Here is an 18265-nt window from a genome sequence, read left to right on the forward strand (position 1 = left end):
TCTAAGGTAGTGTCTGTCTTTGTCACTGAGGTGGGTTTTTTGTATGCAGCAAAATGCTGTGTCCTGTTTACATATCTAGTCTGTTAGCCTATGTCTTTTTGTTGAATAATTGAGTCCACTGATGTTAAGGGATACTGAGGAGAGGAGATTGTTACTTCCTGTTAATGGTGTTATAAGCAGTGGCATTGTTTGTGTGGCTAGCTCTTTTTGGATTTGTTGGAAGAGGATTACTTTCTTACTCTTTCTAGGATATAATTTCCCTCCTTGTATTGGAGCTTTCCTGCTATTACCCTTTGTAGTGCTGGGTTTGTGGAAAGATATTGTGTAAATTTGGTTTTTCCATGGAATATCTTGGTTTTTTTCCATCTATGGTAATTGAGAGTTTTTGCTGGGTATAGTAGCCCAGGCTGACATTTGTGTTCTCTTAGGGTCTGTAAGACATCTGTGTGGGATCTTCTCGATTTTATAGTATCTAGTGAGAAGTCTGGGGCAATTCTGATAGGTCTGCATTTATATATTACTTGGCCTTTTTCCCTGACTGCATTTAATATTCTTTCTTTGTTTTGTGCATTTGGTGTTTTGATTATTATGTGAGGGGAGGTATTTCTATTCTGGTCTAGTCTATTTGGCATTCTATAAGCTTCTTGTATGTTTATGGGCATCTCGCTATTTAGGTCAGGGAAGTTTTCTTCTATAATTTTGTTGAAGATATTTATTGGCCCTTTCTGTTGAGAATCTTCACTCTCTTCTATACCTATTATCCTTAGTTTTGTTCTTCTCACTGTGTCCTGGATTTCCTGGATGTTTGGGTTAAGAACTTTTTGCATTTTGCATTTTCTTTGACAGTTGTGTCAATATTATCTATGGTATCTTCTGCATCTGAGATTCTCTCTTCTATCTCTAGTTTTCTCTTGGTCATGCTTGAGTCTATGACTCCTGATTTCTTTTCTAGGTTTTCTATATCCCGAGTAGTCTCCCTTTGTGATTTCCTTATTTTTTTCTGCTTCCATTTTTATGTCCTGGATGGTTTTGTTCAATTCCTTCACCTGTTTGGTTGTGTTCTCTTGTAATTATTTAAGGGATTTTTGTGTTTCCTCTTTAAGGGCTTCTACCTGTTTACCTGTGTTCTCCTCAATTTCTTTCAGAGTCTTATTGTGTCTTTCTTAATCTCTTCTATCATCATCATTAGAAGCTGTTTTAAATCTGAATCTTGCTTTCCTGGTGATATGGGGAATGATGGGAGTTGTGAGCTTTCACTGTCCATGTTGGCATGACTTTTGGGATTGTCATTGTCTAGGACTTGCTTGGAGAGTCCATTTTGTTAAAATGTCCTATATAGAAGTCCCAGTCACACAACAGACATTAGGGTCCTCTGACTCTTGCCATCTTCTGCCTCCTTCTGTGATGTTCCCTGAGCCTCATATGTAGCAGCTGTGTTGGAGGTGTATCAGCTGTGGCAAGACAGCCTAAAGTCAGGTGTTGTGTGGGTTTTTACTTAGTAGTACCTCTTGTTAGTGGGTCCTGTCTGCTGAAATAAAGAAGCCTCTTTGGTAGGAGCTACACTTACTTGAGGGTATTAAGTATTTATCAAGTATGTTTAAATCATCATAGTTTAGGACAGTGTCATTGTTGGTTTCTTCTCTATCTTCCATGACTTCGCCAACCAAGGCAGCTGCCTGGTTTAAATGGTCAGGCAGGAAATTCTTCCTCTAAGAAGGGCTTCAGCCCAATTACATGGGTGTTGATTCTCTCCAAGAAATGTCACAATTGGACCTTTGGGGATTATAGGGTTAGATTTTCAATATCTACTTTTAATAGGGGTGCTCAAATACTTTGACCCCACTTCTAGTCCACCATCCAAAGGTAGGGGAGAAAAAATGGTAAATAGGACAATGGGATGTGAACTTGTTTAGAAGTAGTTCTTAGGGGTGCTTCTAATCTCCCTTTGGCAAGATAGCACCAGTCTGGTTCAGTATTGTCAGGATACCAAACACAAATTAGCAGAGTGGCATGATCCTGCAAAACCTGCAGGCCTCCATGAATGGGTTCCAATCAGCAGGAGTGACTGGGACCAGCTGGGTCTCAAGGAGAAGTAATCTGCCATGCCTCTCTCAACTAAGTGAACGTCAGCCAAGATCCAAACCAAGGTAGCTTTGCAAAGCTAGGTATGCATGAACTCTGTCACTGTCTGTTGACTCCTATGTATGCTCATCACGTATCACACATCCCCCATGGGTCCTGACTTGGCAAACACACCTGTGTGAGTCTGCATCAGATGACACCATCAAAACTGTCACTTCAGGGGATACCTTGCTATGCCAGTCATTACTTAACATTCTTCACACACAAACACACACACACACAGAGAGAGAGAGAGAGAGAGAGAGAGAGAGAGAGAGAGAGAGAGAGAGTCAGAGAGAAACAGACAGACAGATGACAGAGAGACAGAGAGACTAGCCCACAGTTTTAACACTTGGTTAGAAATCTGGTACTTTCAGAAGGTCACCAGTTATCAGTTATACTCTATGAATACACACCTATGGGGCCCAATTCAGCTATGTTTGTGGCTCTTCTCTGACACAGGTCTCTTTCCTCTTATCTAATAGCACAGCCCTCGTTTCCTTACCTCCCCACATTCTTTCATATGTTCATTTCTACCAACAGTCAGCCTAGAATATTCTGTGAGTTAGGACAGTGAAGTGCTATTGTGAACCTTGCTCTTCTGACTCTTCCTGACTCATTGTACTCTGAGCATCTGTTAGTCTCCTGCAGTCTGTTCAACTTAGACTCATCTAAGCTTTCTTAACAGAAAGTCATGTTTTGATGTCTAACCATGGTCTTCAGCTGGGCTGCATCTGAAGTCAAATCCAAAACAAGCTGAGCATTCCTCTGGGGGATTTGATTGATCAGGTTATTTGAAGCAGAATGAAGCACCCTGAACATCACTGCCACCTTTTGGTGGCAGTCCACTTACACTGACAGGGAAGAGAGACTTGGCTTTTTGCTTACTTGCCCTCTTTTCTTTAAAGTTGTAAGATTCATTATTTAAAACAGTTTTTAAATTTAAAAGCATTTTGATCATATTCTTTCCCTCCTCCAAAACCTTCAAGATCCTTTTCCCCTCCCTACCTCACCATCTCTGAGTTCTTTCTCAGAAAACAAACAAACAAACAAACACCCAGTACAACAAACCAGCCTTGGACCAAGAATACAAAATAAAATACCATCCAAAAATAAAACTCAAATACGAAACAACAACAACAAAACTGAGTAAGACAACCCACCAAGCTATGACCTAATACAATCACACACAGAGAGAGAGAGAGAGACAGAGAGGGGGGAGTGGGGTAGGGAGGTAGATGGGGGAGAGAGAGAGAAAGCTGCATTATATATCTGAGACCATTTGAGAAAACTCCAAGCAAACAAGTGTCTTGTAATCTCTGTCCCTTGACAACATGGGATTTTCTTAGAATGTGCTTTTCCAGCCCCTTCCAGATGTAACTGATGGGAGTGACTTCACTTTAGATTATTCATTACAATGGACTATTGTTTATATGACTATATACCTGTGTGGAGAAACATGGTTTGGCCACATGCAGGTTGACCTTGTGATTATAAACTTCACTCAGGTGACTCTTCTTAACCCTCAGAGTATAAATTGTCTGATGCTCTGTATAAAGTTGGCTAGTGCCTGAGACTTTAGGCTCCCTCATTTTTAGACTTTGCTCGCCCATGTTCACACTGCCAACTAGAGTAAGAAACAATGCAACTATGTGTATTTAACAAAGACCAAATTCTCAGGCTAAGCCTTTAAAAAACATATTTATTTACTGATGTGTTTGTGTGTTTGGTGGTGGCGGGGTATACATGTTACAGACAGAAGAAAACTAACTTCTGGGAGTCTCTTCTACTGTGTGGGTGAGGGATTGAAATGAGGTGCCCAAACGTTGTGCAAAGCACCTTTACCCATTAAGGTATTTATAGAAAATTAGGATTTGAACTCATGTCCTCATGTCCTCTTTGTTTATAAAGGAGGTATTTTATTTGTCAAAATGAGCAAATCCATTTCATCCCTTACCCACATACATCTTCTCAACTTCACCACATGTGAAAAAGAAAATTAGCAGATTCTTATACATATCACTATTAATGGATACTTTTTCATCTTCAGGCCTTTGTTGATCTACTCACATTCTCAATCATATAATCATCTCTATTGTATAATGATTGGATCTTTGGCAGGTAAATGTTAATTGTACACAGATCACAGTTGGAGAAATGCAGACCCACTATGTAAGAGGCTCTGTCCTGTCAACCAAACGGATTGGTATTGCACAAATACTTTTTCTACAATGAATATGAGAGAGTGGAAGGTTTGATACCAAACTCTCTTGTTTAGTTTTGTTTCTCTCTTCCTTGAGGTGTGTTGTTTTCTACAGCTTCCTCACTGGCCCAGCTGTAGTTCCTGGGTCCTTCTCCACAGATGTGGACAATGTGGTTCTTGCTTTAAATGGAAGAGAGAAAGCAAAGATTGTCCATGCCACCCAGTGGTTTCTTTATGCCCAGAATTTAATACAAACTCCAAAACTGCAGCATCTGGCTGTTGTCTTGCTTGGAAATGAGCACTGCGAGAATGACTGGATCATGCAGTTCCTCAAAAGAAGTGGAGGCTTTGTGGACCTGCTTTTCATAACATACGACAACCCCTGGTTAATGGTGCAGAAGTTCTCCAGGGGCCTTTAGGTGTAGCGACATAAGTACAAGATAAGATAATGCATCCTAAAACTCCAAGGATTTAATATTCTAAACCAGGGTGATGGTGTTTTAAATGGCGATAAGATCACAAATGATGAGGCTGGGACAATTTTTCCTACCGTCAAAAAGAGTGTGGCTTCATGCCTCAGTGACAATAGTGAGTGGTTTATATGTTATTTGTGAGGTTCCTCTGGTGCTTTATGAAGAGAATTGACCTAGTTATGTACAGTTAATAGGCTGGAGTTAGCTTTGTACCATGGGAGGATGTGCACATTTTGAAAAGTAGAGGGGCTGGAAGGATGACTCAGTGGTTGGGAGCACTGACTGCTCCTCCCAGAAGTCCTGAGTTCAATTCACATGGTGGCTCACAACCATCTGTAATGGAACCTGAGGTCCTCTTCTGGTGCTTCTGAAGACAGCTACAGTATACTCATGTACATAAAATTAATAAATCTTAAAACCATTTTTAAAAAGAAAAGAAGTATATTTTGGATTTATTTATTTATTTTAATGTGGTGAAAAATAATTACATCATTTCCTCTCCCTTTGCTCTGCCAGTACCTCCCAACTATCCTGCTCTGAACTCCTGCTATGCACCCCCCAAATCATGCTCTTTTTGTTTTTTATTGTTTCATACACAAAAATGTATGAGGAATATGCATGCACACACACACACACAGAAAGGAGCACTAGAGAGAGAAAAGATAGCTGTCAAAATGGCACAAACAAACTGTCCAGATGGGAAGTGATTTGGAGAAAACTGTGTTGGCTATGATGGGTTGTCAACTTGATTACATCTGGAATTTACTAAAACTCTCAATTGAGGGTGTTTACCTGTGGAGAGTGTTTGCTTAATTAAAATGGGAAGGTCGATGTTTAACCCTTATCTTTGAAGTGAGATAAAACAAACAGGTCAGAGGTCTTTAGAGATGGATTAGATAGTATACACCCACCCCTCATCTTGGCCACACCCAATTCTCCCAGCATATATAAGGCTGTGCAAGAAGGAGGTTCTGTTCTTTGCCTCATTGTTCTTGTGTGGGTCAGAGGTCCCATTCCTCCACTGTCCACCAGAACTTAAGTTTTTGGGAATTTAGCATTGACTAAAGACCAGCTGAGATATCCAGCCTGGTTGACTGCAAGACTACTGGACACTGAGATCTTCCATTCATAGGCAGCCATCATTGGATTAGCTGGACCACAGTCTGTAAGTCATTATAATATAAGTCTCTATCTACAAGTATATGTGTGTGTTTATGTATATGTTTATCTATAGTTTATGTATGTATATATGTATACAATGAGTATAGTTTTGGTATAATAATTGCTGACTAATACAGCAACCTAGGGATCTTAATTCAATCAGATTCAGAGGCAGATGCCACAGGCTAAAATTCCCAGAGTCTGTACTGGCATCAGACCTTTTCCTTTGAGGTAGTGTAAGGCCCCCAAGAAAGGAGGACCTCACCCAAGCCTCAGGAATTCTCGGCCACCCAATAACTCACAAGACACCGACTTGATGTAATCAGCAAGAGGTATATTTGGATCAACATGTTGAGGTCAAGACCCGTAGCCCACACAGGGGCAATGGGGTCTGACCCCAGGGCTTTGGAGACAGAGAATACTTAAAGGAAAAAAACACAACTCAAGGGGAGTGAAGGAGGCTTATTGGAGAGTACCTGCAGAAAGTCCCACCCATTATTCAGTTTGTGACAGGATCCAAGGAACACTCATGGGGAACATTTGGTGTAGAATATTCTCAAAGAGCCTATTTGTAATCAACCATCTATCTTGTGGTCAGCCAAATTCCTGAAACACAGAGCCCACGACCAAGCTTACTTCTTGCTTCTGCTCAGCTTGTTTGGAGTTTTTGAAAAATTTTAACTCTTTCAGTAGCAGGGATAGCTCAGATTCCAGCAGTCTCCTTAGATGAGAGAACCTCTTCCTATTTCTAGTGTTGCTGCTTTGTTGTATTTGAGTTACACTGAGGCACATCAGGCATCTTCATGGAGGTAGGATGTGTCTTCCCCAAGAGAGCACAGGCAGAATCAAAGAGTAGTAGTATCTCAGTAGAGCTTAGGCAAAGAACACAAGAACATACCCTACCTGTTTGGTGTCTCCGGAACACCAAGAAATACACCATAATAGGCCTCTCCTTGTGCTAAAAATCTCTTTAAGGTTTCTCTGGGTACCATGCCTACAATCCAGTCATGGCTCAGTATCTTTGGATGGGATCTAGTCACATTTGAAAGAACAAAAGTAAGACCATGAATGTGTGTGACCCATCTGTGCATATCTGCACAAATTACTATGATATACAGATGTGTGTGTGTATGTGTGTGTATCTGCTAATGTGTGTGTGTTTGTCTGTGTGGGTGTTTGAGTGTGTTTTGTGGATTTGCATACACATATAAGAGGTTATCACTTGTTTTCCTCTATTGATCTTCACAAGATTGAATCCAGATTGAATCGGGCTGGTGTTTCCTTATAATCCAGTTCTGGGGAGGCAAAAATACAAGTAGATCTGGGAAATTTGCTGGTCAGCCAACCTTGCAACTAGGAGAATGCTGCCAATGAGAGACCCTGCCTCATAAAAAAAAAAAAAAAACTAGAAAGTTCCTGAGAACAACAATTTTTGCTCCTGTGGCTTGAACACCTTACACACATTTGCAGTGTGTGTTTGTGTTTGTCAGCGTGTGTGTGTGTGTGTGTGTGTGTGTGTTTGTGTATCTGTGTTTTCTGGTCAACTCGGGAGTTTATGCCAGATCCCCTAGAACTTCATATACAGGTGGTTGTAAGCTGCCAAGTTGAGTCTAGAAACCAAATTGGGGTCTTTTGTCAAAGCATCATCCTTAGCACTGAAGAATTTTTTTTTTTGACTCCACATTAAAAGATTTATAGAGCCAGGTGATGGTGACACCTGCCTCTATGGATGGTGAGGTCCAGCACATGTATGTTCTTGGGTTGGTGGGTCAGACTCTGAGAGTTTGTAGACAGATATATGGGCTTGGTCACAGCACTGTCATTTCTTGGACCTCCATATTTCTCATCATATATGAAATAAGAACACACTACACACACTCTGATACACAGGCACATGGATCCAAGCACATGGTAGATTTTAGGTTTATTTATGTTTTGTGTGTGGATGCCGGTCAGTGTGTGGCCAGGCATGTGGCAATGCATGAATGTGGAGAACAAAAGACATCACCAAGGGATGGGTCTCTGTTTCCTCCATGTTATTACCAGAGACCTCTGTGTGTGTGTGTGTGTGTGTGTGTGTGTGTGTGTGTGTGCCTATGTTTTTATTGATTTCTTAAGTTTTGATTTTGCACAAGAAGAATGTGGATCCTTTTTCTTGTGGATATAGAAAACCACTGTATCCCACTCTAGTGCCAAAGTTAGATACTACTTTGGGATTTCAATATTTACTGAAGACCAGCTTAGACATTTAGATTCATGGACTTTGGGAATCTTGAACTTTCTGTTGAGAGACAGCCATTGTTGGAACACTGGGCCGAGTAAGACTCTCTGTCAAGCCCTTTTAATAGAAATTCAGTCATCAGTTCTGTAATTAGAGAACCTGACATTCACCATATCTATTTCTGATTGTAAAATGGTTGTTGGGGTTAAGCCATAGTCTTTGTGTATAAGAGCACACACTAAGTAATAAGTTATCTACCCTCTCTGCCTGTATCCTACTATAGCAGACAGAGCTCTTTGTATCCAAGGCTGGCTGTAAATGTCTTGTGCTGCCTAAAAGGATTTTGAGCTTTGGATTCCCCTTTCTTAGATCGTGAGATGGAGAATGAGAAGCATTTACCAAGACATGCAGTTGTATATGGTGGTGGGAATCAAACTCAGGAGTTCTTATAGCTAGGGCAAACTCCCTACCAATGAGACCAAAGTACACATCAGCTCTATATGTGGGGAGAGTCCTAGGTCCAGCACATGTATGTTCTTGGATTGGTGGGTCAGACTCTGAGAGTTTGTAGACAGATATATGGGCTTGGTCACAGCACTGTCATTTCTTGGACCTCCATATTTCTCATCATATATGAAATAAGAACACACTACACACACTCTGATACACAGGCACATAAATATATATACATACAGAGAGAGGATTGCACTAGAGAAAGAAAAAAAAATACAAGTCAAAAGGTCACAAATTAACTGTTCAGATCTGAAGACATTTGGAACCAACAGTGTTGGCTATGCTGGGTTGTCAACTTGATTACATCCGGAATGAAATCAAATCCCAAAAAAGGGTGGATTCCTCTGGTGAAAATTTGCTTAAATACTGTAAGGTCTACTTTTAATCCTTATTTCTGAAGTGGATTAAAACAAACAGGTCAGAGGTCTTTAGAGATGGATTCCATAGTATACACCCACCTCTCATCTTGGCCACGCCTACTTCTCTCAGCATATATAAGGCTGTGCAAGAAGGAAGTTCTGTTCTTTGCCTCATTGTTCTTGTGTGGACCAGAGATCCATTCCTCCACTGTCCACCAGAGCTTAATTCTTTGGGAATTTGGCATTGACAAAAGACCAGCTTAGGTATCCAGCCGGGTTGACTGAAAGACTACTGGACACAGATCTTCCATTCATAGGCAGCCATCATTGAATTAGCTGGACCACAGTCTGTAAGTCATTATAGGTCTATGTCTACAAGTATAAACAGACACACACACACACACACACACACACACACACACACACACACACATATAGCTTATGGGTGTATGTGTGTGTATGTATGTATGTATGTGTGTGTGCATGTGTGAGTATAGGTTTTGTATAATGTCTGCAGACTAATTCTGCAACCTAGGGAACTTGATTCAATCAGACTCAGAGGCAGATGCTCCCAGGCTAGAATTCCCAGACTCTCTATTGGCATCTGACCATTTCCTATCAGGTAGCAGGGATACCTCAGATTCCAGCAGTCTCCTTAGATGGGAGAACCTCTTCCTATTTCTAGTGTTGCTGGTTTCCTGTATTTGAGTAGCACTGAGGCACAGCATGCACTCTTCAGGAAGGTAGGATGTGTCTTCCCCAAGAGAGCAGAGGCAGAAGCAAAGAACACTGTCTCAGTAGAGCTTAGGCAAAGAAGGCAAGTACTTATCCATGTGGTTTGCCTTGCGGGCACCAAGAAAGGCCCCACAATTGGCCACTCCTCATGCTCAAAATCCCTCTAAGTCTTCTCAGGATACCATGCCTACAATCCATTCATGGCTCAGTATCTTTGAATGGGACCTTTAGCAATTTAAAAGAAGAAAATTGAGACTGAGGGTGTATGACACATGTGTAAATATCTGTACAAGTAACTATGATAAGCAGAGGTTTGTGTGTGTGTGTGTGTGTGTGTTTGGGTGTGTGACTGTTTCTTTAGATTTGCATACACATACCAGAGGTTAACACCTGTTTTAGTCTATTGATATGCACATGATTGAATCAAGGCTGGGTGGCCATTTTGGCTAGGGAGCCTACACAGCCAGCTCTAGAGACCAGCCTGTCTTCTCTAAGAACTGGAGATACAGGTAGTTGTAAGCTGCCAAGTTGAGTTTAAAAACCTAATTGTGGTCCTTTGAAAAAGCATCATCCTTAACCCTTGAACAATTTTCCTGACACCTCATTAAAATATTTATACAGCCAGGTGATGTTGGCACTGGCCTTGAATCCCTGCACAATGTCCCTCCTCTGTTGCCACTAGTGTTCACTCCCTGCCAACTGGTTGTCTGCTTTCCCTCTTCAACTACAGTTGACTTTATTCAACCCTAATTATGGAAAGGCCTTGAATTAAAGGTGTGTGCTAGGACTGAGCCGCACCACAACAAGAAACAGGTTTGTCCAGTTCAGTCTTAGGGTTTACAATGGGATCAAATATCCTGCACTAAGTTGCTTTCCTGCTGAGGTTGCTGCTCCTTCTATACCTGCTGATGAGCCTGTTGTGGAATGATGTGAGAGCCACTTGGTTTCCCATCTCTGCCAAGCTGGGGCTCATCATTGCACACGCTCCTAGATATACAATGGGGTCACATCTTACCAAGCCAAACTAACCCAAAGATATTTTAAATGCAAACTTTACTACTATACCTCACAGTTTAACACTGTTGATACTGAGGTGGCATCGCTAGCTAGAACTACCCCTAACTGGAATCTCGACATATTACTGAAAAGAACATTACTACTCCCTCTTCCAGTCACCCCTTCTACAATCCTTCAAACCCCTTGTCTCATGTTTCCCTTTCCTTCTTAAAGGGTGTGGACTCCCATATGAACACCCATACCCTGGCACATCGGTCTCTGGGAGGCTAGGCACATGCTCTTCAACTAAGGCTAGACAAAGCAGCCCAGCTATGCCATGTACAGGCAGCAGGTTTTGGAATAACCCAAGCTCCAGGTGTTGGGGACTTACAAGGAGACTAAAGTACACATCAGCTCTATATGTGGGGGGAGTCCTAGGTCCAGCCCAGTATATCCTTTGATTGGTGGGTCAGATTCAGAGAGTTTGGGGACAGAGATCTGTCACTTCTTGGACCTGCATATTTCTCCTAATATGTAAAATAAAGACACACTACATAGACACTGAAGCACAGGCCAAGGCATGGGCACACACACACACACACACACACACACAAACACACAAAGGAGTGCTAGAGAGAGAAAAACCATAGGTCAAAATGACACAAACTAAATGTTTTTCAACCCTTGTACAGAAGTGAAGTTGTTTGGACTCAATTGTGCTGACTATTATGGGTTGTCAACTTGATGAGATTTGGAAGTAAATAAAACCCTCAAATAAAAGTGCATACCTGTAGAAAATCTTTGCTAAATTTAAACTGGAAAGGTCTGCTTTTTATCCTTATTTTTAAAGTAATCAAAAATTTTGTTAGGCATATTTGAGATTGGTTATATTTGGTGTTATTGACCCACCTCTCATCTTGGCCACGCCCATCTCTCCCAGCATATATAAGGCTGTGCAAGAAGGAAGTTCTGTTCTTTGCCTTGTTGTTCTTCCCTCAGTAAGAGGACCATTCTCCACTGTCTTCCAGAGTTTTACTTCTTTGCGAATCTGTGATATACTGAAGACCAGCTGAGACATCCAGACCAACAGTACCAGTATGGATAAGACACCTCCAACTGCACTAACTGAACCTTCTGACATGAAGACAGCAACTCAAGAGCCCCCACCAAATGACTGGCTGACTTCCACTGTGACTTGGAAATCAGAAAGCTATGCCTCTGGAGAGAGCCAGCATGTGAGCAAAGGCGATCCAAGCAGCTCCTCTTCATGGCAACCTTGCAAGTCACTTGGGACTTTGTATTCTCAACATTCAGGGAAAGGCCAAAAGAGGAAATGCCAGGTGGAAGGTGAAAAGGATGTCTGGTCAGAAAAGCCAAGCCAACCTCTAAAGCAGCAGAAGCAGGAAGACCATGAAAGAGAGCTTGGGTGTGAAGAGCTAGGCAAGGGTCAGATAAAAAAACTCCCAAAAGAGGCTGGATTACAGCTGAAGCCCTCAGAGTGCACCAAAGACCCTGGGCAAGAGGCTGTGACTGAGGTGAAGTGTGTTGATGGAGGCCAAGGTCCCAAGCATCCCCACATCAACATGGAGGATGGTGTTCAGAAACACCACAATGGAATGTACCCAAGTTTAGTGGTACACCTTCAACCCAGTGATCCTGCAAGCTCTGACTTTGTCGGTTCTCACAAGATTCCAGTGGATGCCTCAGAAAAGATCAGTGTCTGTGTACATGAGCAGATTCATGCTCCTCAAACACCTCAAATCTGCACAGACAGAGTCAGCAACAAAGTGCCAATACCCAAGGCCAAAGGAAAGACTCCTGAAGACCAAGACAAGAGCACAGGGCTGGACCATGGCCCTCACATCACAGAGGACATGCAAAAGGAAATCAGTAGTGCTCTAGGCCCAGGGCCACAGGAGGAGATCTTGAGTCATGCCTTCAATATGAAAATTACTCGAGGAGACATGCACACCTTGAGGGACACCCAGTGGCTCAATGACACAGTCATCAATTTTTACATGAATCTTCTCATGGCCAGAAATCAAAGTCAAGGATACCCTGCACTTTATGCATTTAATACCTTCTTTTACACCAAGTTACAGAGTGGGGGCTACAGGTCAGTCCAAAGATGGACCAAGACAGTAAACCTCTTTGCCAAGGAACTGATCCTGATGCCCATTCACCAGGGTGTTCACTGGAGCCTGGTGGTGACAGACCTAAGAGAGAAGAGTCTTGTCTACCTGGACTCAAGGGGCCACAAGAGACCAGATGTCCTCCAGCTGATTTTCCACTATCTGCAGGATGAGAGCCAAGTGAGAAGGAATGTGGAGCTGAACCCTTTGGAGTGGAAGCAGTACAGCATGGAAGCAGAGGACATTCCTCAGCAGAAGAATGGCAGTGACTGTGGCATGTTTACCTGTAAATATGCAGACTACATCTCCAGAGGCCAGCCCATCACCTTCTCTCAGCAGCATATGCCTCTATTTAGGAAGAAGATGGTGTGGGAGATCCTGCACCAGTGCCTACTGTAGCCCCACCCACTTGGCTGCTTTTGTAGATGGAACCAAGGTCTTCAGGCAGGGTGGGTTGAAGAGCCTGGACACAGGTACTGGGCTGTAAAGAGTGGGGGATGCCCCCCAGCTTTCTAGGTAGTGCTAACTTGGGACAAGGGAGAGCTGCATCTGAAGGCATCTATGAGACAGCTGTCCCCAGCACAAGTTAGAAACTATTCAATGCACAGAGCACATGCTCACCAGCATGCTGCTTTAAAGGTTGTATAGGGGACCTTGGGTCTATTTTGGGATCGCCATTCAATTTTCTTCCAGTTTTGTGGTTCCTCTTTATAAGTTTTGGCTAATTGGAAATGGATGTTTCCAGAGTTTTTAGTCTTTAATACTCAGGAATTCACAATTTTGTACTGTGACCCCGGTGCTCTAGGACTCAACCATCAATTACTATTGATAAAAGTAACACTGATATTTCAAGATACGTTATTCCTGGAACTAAGGAAATCTGTCTCATTCTTGGAAGTTGAGAGAAGTCACTGTATAGCATATGTGTCTTTAAACCCAGGACTCTTTGAATAGAAGTCTCACCCTTATATGTGCTGTACAGAACTTCATAGTCCAAATAATGTTGAAGTTTAAGATATTTTTGAAAAAGTTTTCTTAGTAAGCTGAAGTTAAATATTTTCATCATTAATGTATTCTACCTTCTTACCCACATTCCTAGATAGACTTAGTGATGTTTAATGTATATAGTATATATTTACATCAATCTATTTTACATAGGGAATTTTGAAAATAATTCTTTTAATTGTAAATCTTAAATTTCTGTTCATGAAGTTCTTACTGAATAAAGGTTAGTCTTGTTTGAACATATTTTGTCATGTCTGAATCCTGCTATTCTTTCCCTGGTGTAGTGAGGTTGTCTGAGAGAACTGGAAAGCAGATATCCAGGGGGAGAGTCCAACCACCAAGCTATAACCTAATACAAACACACACACACACATACACACACACACACACACACACACACACACACAGAGAGAGAGAGAGAGAGAGAGAGAGAGAGAGAGAGAGACAGAGACAGAGACAGAGACAGAGACAGAGACAGAGACAGAAACAGAAACAGAGACAGAGACAGAGCTGCATGATATATCTGAGATCTTTTGAGAAAACTCCAAGTAAACAAAAGTCTTGTAATCTCTGTTCTCTCTCAACATGGGTTGTTCTTAGAATGTGCTTTTCCAGCCCCTTCCAGATGTAATTGATGGGAGTGACTTCACTTTAGATTATTCATTACAAAATCCCTCTAAGTATTCTCAGGATACCATGCCTACAATCCATTCATGGCTCAGTGTCTTGAATACGACCTTTAGCAATTTGAAAGAAGAAAATTGAGATTGAGGGTGTGTGACACATGTGTGAATATCTGTACAAGTAACTATGATAAGCAGAGGTGTGTGTGTGTGTGTGTGTTTGGTTGTGTGAGTGTTTCTTTAGATTTGCATACACATACCAGAGATTATCACCTGTTTTAGTCTATTGATCTGCACATGATTGAATCAAGGCTGGGTGGCCATTTTAGCTAGGGTGCCTACACAGCCAGCTCTAGAGACCAGCCTGTCTCTGTTCCCAGTGTGTCTCAGTCAACTCAGGAGAGCCTGTCAGATCCCTGAGAACTCGAAATACAGGGAGTTGTAAGCTGCCAAGTTGAGTCGAAAAACCTAATTGTGGTCCTTTGAAAAAGCATCACCCTTAACCATTGAACAATTTTCCTGACTCCTCATTAAAATATTTATGCAGCCAGGTGATGGTGGCACCGGCCTTGAATCCCAGCACAATGTCCCTCCTCTATTTCACTAGTGTTCACTCCCTGCCAACTGGTTGTCTGCTTTCCCTCTACAACTACAGTTGACTTTATTCAACCCTAATTATGGAAAGGCCTTGAATTAAAGGTGTGTGCTAGGACTGAGCCGCACCACAACAAGAAACAGGTTTGTCCAGTTCAGTCTTAGGGTTTACAATGGGATCAAATATCCTGCACTAAGTTACTTTCCTGCTGAGGTTGCTGCTCCTTCTATACCTGCTGATGAGCCTGTTGTGGAATGATGTGAGAGCCACTTGGTTTCCCATCTCTGCCTAGCTGGGGCTCATCATTACACATGCTCCTAGATACACAATGGGGTCACATCTTACCAAGCCAAACTAACCCAAAGTTATTTTAAATGCAAACTTTACTACTATACCTCACAGCTTAACACTGTTGATGCTGAGGTGGCATTGCCAGCTAGAACTAGCCCTATCTGGAATCTCGACATATTACTGAAAAGAACATTACTGCTCCCTCTTCCAGTCACCCCTTCTACAATCCTTCAAACCCCTTGTCTCATGTTTCCCTTTCCTTCTTAAAGGGTGTGGACCCCTATGTGTACACCCCTAACTTGGTACATCAAGTCTCTGGGAGGCTAGCCACAACCTCTTCAACTAAGGCCAGACAAAGCAGCCCAGCTATGCCATGTACAGGCAGCAGGTTTTGGAATAACCCAAGCTCTAGTTGTTGGGGACCTACATGGAGACTAAAGTACACATCAGCTCTATATGTGGGGGGAGTCCTAGGTCCAACCCAGTATGTCCTTTGATTGGTGTGTCAGATTCTGAGAGTTTGGGGACAGAAATCTGGGCGTGGTGACAGCTCTGTCACTTCTTGGACCTGCATATTTCTCCTCATATGTAAAATAAAGACAAACTACATAGACACTGAAGCACAGGCCAAGGCAAAGGCACACACACACACACACACACACACACACACACACACACAGGAGTGCTAGAGAGAGAAAAACCATAGGTCAAAATGACACAAACTAAATGTCTTTCAACCCTTGTCCAGAAGTGAAGTTGTTTGGACTCAAGTGTGCTGACTATTATGGGTTGTCAACTTGATGAGATTTGGAAGTAAATAAAACCCTCAAATAAAAGTGCATACCTGTAGAAAATCTTTGCTAAATTTAAAGTGGAAAGGTCTACTCTTTTTCCTTATTTTTAAAGTAGGTAAAAATTTTGTTAGGCATATTTGAGATTGCTTAGATTTGGTGTTATTGACCCACCTCTCATCTTGGCCACGCCCACCTCTCCCAGCATATATAAGGCTGTGCAAGAAAGAAGTTCTGTTCTTTGCCTCCTTGTTCTTCCCTCAGTAAGAGGTCCATTCTCCACTGTCTTCCAGAGTTTTACTTCTTTGCGAATCTGTGATATACTGAAGACCAGCTGAGACATCCAGACCAACAGGACCAGTATGGATAAGACACCTCCAACTGCACTAACTGAACCTTCTGACATGAAGACAGCAACTCAAGAGCCCCCACCAACTGACTGTCTGACTTCCACTGTGACTTGGAAATCAGAAAGCTATGCCTCTGGAGAGAGCCAGCATGTGAGCAAAGGCGATCCAAGCAGCTCCTCTTCATGGCAACCTTGCAAGTCACTTGGGACTTTGTATTCTCAACATTCAGGGAAAGGCCAAAAGAGGAAATGCCAGGTGGAAGGTGAAAAGGATGTCTGGTCAGAAAAGCCAAGCCAACCTCTAAAGCGGCTGAAGCAGGAAGACCATGAAAGAGAGCTTGGGTGTGAAGATCCAGGCAAGGGTCAGATAAGGAAACCCCCAAAAGAGGCTGGATTACAGCTGAAACCCTCAGAGTGCACCAAAGTCCCTGGGCAAGAGGCTGTGACTGAGGTGAAGTCTGTGGATGGAGGCCAAGGTCCCAAGCATCCCCACATCAACATGGAGGATGGTGTTCAGAAACACCACAATGGAATGTACCCAAGCTTAGTGGTCCACCTTCAACCCAGTGATCCTGCAGGCTCTGACTTTACCGGTTCTCACAAGATTCCAGTGGATGCCTCAGAAAAGATCAATGTCTGTGTGCATGAGGAGATTCATCCTCCTCTAACACCTCAAATCTGCACAGACAGAGTCAGCAACAAAATGCCAATACCCAAGGCCAAAGGAAAGACTCCTGAAGACCAAGACAAGAGCACAGGGCTGGACCATGGCCCTCACATCACAGAGGACATGCAAAAGGAAATCAGTAGTGCTCTAGGCCCAGGGCCACAGGAGGAGATCTTGAGTCATGCCTTCAATATGAAAATTACTCGAGGAGACATGCACACCTTGAGGGACACCCAGTGGCTCAATGACACAGTCATCAATTTTTACATGAATCTTCTCATGGCCAGAAGTCAAAGTCAAGGATACCCTGCACTTTATGCATTTAATACCTTCTTTTACACCAAGTTACAGAGTGGGGGCTACAGGTCAGTCCAAAGATGGACCAAGACAGTAAACCTCTTTGCCAAGGAACTGATCCTGATGCCCATTCACCAGGGTGTTCACTGGAGCCTGGTGGTGACAGACCTAAGAGAGAAGAGTCTTGTCTACCTGGACTCAAGGGGACACAAGAGACCAGATGTCCTCCAGCTGATTTTCCACTATCTGCAGGATGAGAGCCAAGTGAGAAGGAATGTGGAGCTGAACCCTTTGGAGTGGAAGCAGTACAGCATGGCAGCAGAGGACATTCCTCAGCAGAAGAATAGCAGTGACTGTGGCATGTTTACCTGTAAATATGCAGACTACATCTCCAGAGGCCAGCCCATCACCTTCTCTCAGCAGCACATGCCTCTATTTAGGAAGAAGATGGTGTGGGAGATCCTGCACCAGTGCCTACTGTAGCCCCACCCACTTGGCTGCTTTTGTGGATGGAGCCAAGGACTTCAGGCAGGGTGGGTTGAAGAGCCTGGACACAGGTACTGGGCTGTAGAGAGTGGGGGATGCCCCCCCAGCCTTCTAGGTAGTGCTAACTTGGGACAAGGGAGAGCTGCATCTGAAGGCATCTATGAGACAGCTGTCCCCAGCACAAGTTAGAATCTATTCAATGCACAGAGCACATGCTCACCAGCATGCTGCTTTAACGGTTTTATAG

General features: G+C 42.8%; 1 pseudogene; it reads left to right on the top strand.

The window, feature by feature from the left end:
• Positions 1 to 16581: 16581 nt before the first annotated feature.
• On the top strand, positions 16582 to 18015 carry LOC143435625 (sentrin-specific protease 2 pseudogene; annotated as a pseudogene).
• Positions 18016 to 18265: the final 250 nt, after the last annotated feature.

The sequence above is a fragment of the Arvicanthis niloticus genome, chromosome 22 (genome assembly GCF_011762505.2).
Source record: "Arvicanthis niloticus isolate mArvNil1 chromosome 22, mArvNil1.pat.X, whole genome shotgun sequence".
Taxonomy (NCBI): Eukaryota; Metazoa; Chordata; class Mammalia; order Rodentia; family Muridae; genus Arvicanthis; species Arvicanthis niloticus.